Genomic DNA, 5,924 nt, shown 5'->3' with positions numbered 1-5,924 from the left:
TTGGAGAGAGAATAAACCTCTGCCAGCGCCCAGAGAAAAGAAACACTCCCTTCACTCTGGGAAGCTGAAGAGTCACCACAGCGAAGAAAAGGCGCCAGCTACAAAGCGAGTGAGCAAGAGGAGAGGGGAGCCCTTCAGCATGGGAAGGAAGAGGCAGCGGGTAGCAGCAGCAGCAGCCAGTGTATGGGAGGCAATGTATGGGAGGCAGCCTCGCGCTGGGTGTATTGGAGGCGGGTGCTCTTCCTCGCCGCCTTAGAGTCACTCTCTTTTTTTAAGCCTTAAAGTTTCGGATTTTTTTGATTCCCCTCAACTCACCTTCTTCCTTCGGCAGTGACTCTCCTCCTCCTCTTCTTCCTCCGCCTTCTCCCACCCAAATTCCAAGCTTTTATTTCTTTCCTAATGGGTTTGCACGCATTGTTTGCTTTTACATTGATTCTTATGGGAAAAATTGCTTCTTCTTAAGAACCTGGTCACAGAACAAATTAAGTTCTTAAGTAGAGGTACCACTGTACATTAATTAAATTCACTCCCGGTGTTTCTGGGTGGTTGATACAATGATGAATACTGTTTATTCCTTCGCTTCTAATAGCTCACCTGCATGTACATTTTAGCATGGTTTCAAATTGATAGCATATTCCCCAATTAAACATCGTATGCAGATTATCACAACAAACTGTGACAGATTTACTGTAAGCATTTTTGAAGGAAGTGATTTTATACTCACTATGGAATTGGTGAGTATAATAAATAACAATTAAATACATACATATCACGGGGGGATTCAGACTGGGTTCAGAATGGCTTGCCTGAACTGGTAGTGACCCGCTGATGACATCATTATGACTTCACTGACCCAGTTCGGTCGGTGCCGGTCCATGGGTGCTGCCATCTTTTTAAAAAAAAAATATTGAAATTTATTTATTTATTTATTTATTTATTTATTTATTACTTAGATTTGTATGCCGCCCCTCTCCGAAGACTCAGGGCAGCTCACAACATGTAAAAACAAATCATAAGCAATCAGACAAATTTAAAATATTTAAATATTTTAAAAAAAACCCATATGCTAACAGTCACACACACAGACATACCATGCATAAATTGATTTTTTTCCTTCTGAGCATGTGCAGAAACCACGTTTCCAGCACTGTGCATGCAGTCATCATCTTGTTTTGGGCACTGCACATGCACGTACACATGAAGCACCCATGCGCCCATGAGGCATGCCCACGTAGCAACAGAGGAAGCGAACCAGCAGCAAGGTAAGTTAGGACCCTGCCTGATACATATCATATGATAGTCTTTTGATATTGATTTAATAACCTACTTAGAACATTTTCAGACTCCTCATTTTTGTCTTTCATTTCCTTTCTAAGCTTACTGGCAAAATTCACAAGAGTTTTAACAGAAATGTAACAGTAAAAGCTCACTTTTATGTGATATATCAACAAGCTACTAGTGTTGTTACTAGGAATCTGCTGTATCCCTGTAAGACAAAGACCTTAAGCAGTTTAGTCACATACAATCACCCTGCAATTGTATTTATTAATTTATACACCATTGACTTTCATATACTATATTTTTCAGAGTACAAGATGTTCCAGACTATAACATACACCTATCTTTTTGGGAGTGAAAAAATATCTGCCTTTGCCTCCCAGCATCCATTTGATATTCATCTGGCCCGTTTCCCATGGCACATTCAGCACTACTATCATGATCTATTTGCCACAGCCACATCCCATTTGCAGTGTTCTGTTTGCCACCACCCGTTTGCCATGCCCCATTTGCCACCGCCCATTTTAGCAGGCTGTTCATTGCCGCCATTCACTGCTGCTGCAGCCCGTTCGTCACCAGAACTGGTGAGAGATATGCAGAGAGAGTTGCTAAGGGCAGGATTTGACTGTTGTCCCCTGATTGGCTGTTCGTTCTGGCGGGAGAATTTGTTACTATGTCAAATAAGGTTTGTTACTTTGTGAAGCCTATAAATAGGGTAAAGACGCACCACTTTCTCTGAGAGAGAATTAGTGACTATACCCTAACTGACCTCTTTAACCTGCCTGTTCTGACTGAGAGAAAAATAAAGAAACTGCTAATTCACCAGTTGCCTTCCACTGAGTATTTTTCAAGAACCACTTGTTCACTGTGGCCCATTTGCTGCGGGAAGTTTGATGCTGCCCATTTGCCACAGCTTGTTTACTGCTACCAATCCTCACCAGCTGAAACTGGCTGAAAATGTGACCACACGAAGGCCAAAAATGGCTGACAGGTGGGCACCGGTGGGTAAGTGAGGCTTCGACAGCATTTGGTGTATAAAATACACTGCAGCAATATAAAAGAGACAATAATCCATCATATCTAAACCAAGTAACCCAAAGTTACACTTATGCTATCAACTGAGGAACAATGCAATTTTCAACTTGAAGGAGGTTAGGGTCATTTCTTATCTCGGCAGCCAACTTGTTGCAAGGATCAAGGAACGTCCAGTAAGAAGGAGTCCACTGAGAAGACTGCCTACTTCCTTCTCCTGCTTGCCCCTTTTCTACCACGATGAATCGTGATGGTGCAGTGATTATAATGCAATACTGTAGGATACTTCTGCTGACTGCCAGCTGCCAGCAGTTTGGCAGTTCAAGTCTCACTGGCTCAAGATTAACTCAGCCTTCCATCTTTCCAAGGTAGGTAAAATTAGGACCCAGATTATTGGGGCAATACGCTGTTTCTGTAAATCGTTTAGAGATGGGCTTTAAATCACTGTGAACAGGTATATAACTCTAAGTGCTATTGCTAAGTGTTATGATCAGGAAGAGATCAATAATGCTCTCTTTCCATTCTTGGCCAGGTTTGAGTGAACATCATGGAGTCCTTCAAGGATGGGAAGTTCTGATGGATGCTGTGGGCAATCACAAAGATTTCCTTGTCTAATTTTATTGGGATACAGTGAAATCTATCTACAACGATTCATACTGCCTAAAGAGGGAAAGAGACAAAGGTTTTAATAACATATAAATTGCCTTGCCAGAACAAATATCACTCAACATTCAATAACAACTAACTTTCAGATTACTTAATATAATTTCTAAATTGTTTGTATGATTATGATTAGTAGCTCTGTCAACTTTTGTAAATAATCTGATCCAGATTATATGAAACTTTCCATACTTCATCCAAGCATTACAAATCAAATTTCATTTCCATAACAGGTTCTTTCCAAGTATTCTTTCTCTTCCTCAGAATATAAAATGAAATTCAGTCCTTGTGTGATTTACATTCATGTTTCCAAGTACTTTTCTACCATAGTAGTTGGCATTAAATGTATGAATCTCAGGAGAACTAAAATAAGGCACATTAGCAAGTGCATATCAACATGACTTGGAAGAGAATGTTCATTGGGGAACAAATACTGAACTAATTCCAAATTGTGCAAGAGAGTTTGCCAGTCATCTGTTGTTGGATGCATTTAAAAATATAGAATGCATTTCTTAGAGTTCATTGAATAATATCAATATGAATAGACATAATGGAACCAGAAAATCAGATGTCGTAACAGATAAACTGCTACTTTCATTGAATTATTAAAGTGAGTGGAGATTACAAAAGAAAAATGAAAACTGGGACTTATTTTAAATTCCAATATGTTAAGCTAGAAGAGTCAGTTGTAAGGGCTAAGGAGAATTGTAGTGACCTGGAAGGCTCACTTCTCATTCTATCAGATTCCACACATTGCTTATACCAATTGGCTTTGCTTTTTTTTTTTTTTGCTCTTGTATCCTTTGCCTGGTAAGCCTATCCTTAAAATAAAATTTTGATGGCCTTTTTGTAAATCTTGGGTTTTTTTTATGTTGTTATTGTTGCATTCATTTTAGACAGTATATACAGCAACAGTGATTGAAACTTTTTCAGGTATTGTAATCTTGTAAAACATCTACCTCTTTATTTCACAAATAGGGGAAATACGTCAAGGGGTTTGACAACCTAGACTTAAAATTATTTAATTTATTTCCTAATTTCAACAATCAGCTTCAGACCAACACCTTCAGATCTATAATCAGTGTCATAGACCCCCTCAGATCTATGATCAGATCACATGATTCATGTTAAACATCTGTTGAAAAGTATGTGATCATCAATTCTATATTATCACTAGCCTATATTCCTGGAAAATAATGGCATGTTAGAGAAATATTTCTGTGGAAAAAAACAGAATTTCTGATACTGGAAAATTAATTATATTATATATGTTATATTATATATGTAGACCCAATGAATTTTTTTTGCAGTTATTTGCTGTGACTTTGGTGTGGAAGAAAATTAAACAGTCAGTACCATGTTTTTTGGAGTATAAAGCACACTTTCCCCCCCCCCTAAAAGAGGGTGGAAATGTCGGTGTATCTTATACACTGAATACAGCCATTTTTGCTATACCAAAGCCCCATCTTCCACCTGCAGAAAGCTCCTCGGTGCTGGGGATGGCAATAATAATAATAATAATAATTATAATAATAATAATTATTATTATTATTATTATTATTTATTAGATTTGTATGCCCTTGTTTTTGCAAAAAGTGGGTTTTCTAATTACCCTATCGAGCATGACTAGAGGAGGAATTCTAGGAGTTGAATTCCACAAGTCTTAAAGCTGTCAAGTTTGAAATTTGTAAAAAGTGTACATGGTTATAAAAAATATTCTGCTACACTGAGTTTTTATTAAATAATATATCACTAAACCATTTGGTTCAGAATACATTTTTTCTTGTTTTCCTCCTCTAAAATCAGGTGTGTCTTATACTCTGAAAAATACGGTATTTCCCCATTTTCTCCATTTGTCCTTCCTTTCAATTGTGCAGATCTACAAATAAACCCAAGACACAATCCCAGACGTTAATATAGGGACCCTTTGCTAGTAATATGTGAATAAAAATGCTGCTAAAAGTTTGCAAGTAAAAATTGCACTGCTTTTTCATTCAAAAGAAATTAGCCCCATTCTCCTTTTATAAAAGAAAAATAAGAAAAGAATGATGAGAATGTATATAGCTTAAATTATCAATTAACTAAATATAGAGCTATTTAGATAATTGCTTTCTATTCTGCATTGGCAAGTTTTTGGGATGGAATTTTACCTATTATAGCTAGAATAAACATGGTGAAGAAAGTTAGACTGAATATGTTGAAGAAAACAGCTTCATCTAATTATTTGGAAGCATCAAATTATGATAAATTATCACTTTTTTTCTTTTCTCTTGCTTGTGAATCAGGAAAAACATTCTAGTTTTCCAGAAAAATCTGTCTCTTGCTATTCCATCAGCAAGTATGTTTATTAATTACTATATGCTGCCTGGGGAATTCTTGGAGTTGAAGTCAACACAACTTAAAGTTGCCAAGTTTGAAACAAAAATGCTGATCTAGGAACCAATACAGGAAATGGTATGGTCACCCACCATTAATATTTCTGGGAGAAAGAGTGCAAAAATTATCCTTATTATTAGCTGCTAGATTATGATACAATTCAGGACATTTGACCAAGCTAATAATACATCCAGAGTTCATGCAGGGCATTTCCAAGAAAGCTGAAGGGTTGATGGCATTGTAGCTCAAATGGATGAGAAATAAAGATGACAAAGTACCAGATGATTTCAAACCTAAAGAAAATCTTGTTGTTGTGAAACTAAATCTTATTTATCTTTCCACAAGTCTTTCTCTTCAATTTGCAGCTCCAGAATAAAACAGCAATTTGTTAGTGATATAATAATAATAATAATAATAATAATAATTTATTAGATTTGTAGGCCGCCCCTCTCCGAAGACTCGGGGGGGCTCACAACATAACATGAATACAATATAAATACAAATCTAATGTTAAAAAATTTAAAAAAAACTAATTTAAAATACATTGTTATAAAAAACTTATCTACTACACAATCATA

This window comes from Erythrolamprus reginae, chromosome 1 (genome assembly GCF_031021105.1).
Source record: "Erythrolamprus reginae isolate rEryReg1 chromosome 1, rEryReg1.hap1, whole genome shotgun sequence".
Lineage (NCBI taxonomy): Eukaryota > Metazoa > Chordata > Lepidosauria > Squamata > Dipsadidae > Erythrolamprus > Erythrolamprus reginae.
This window is presented reverse-complemented; position numbering follows the sequence as displayed.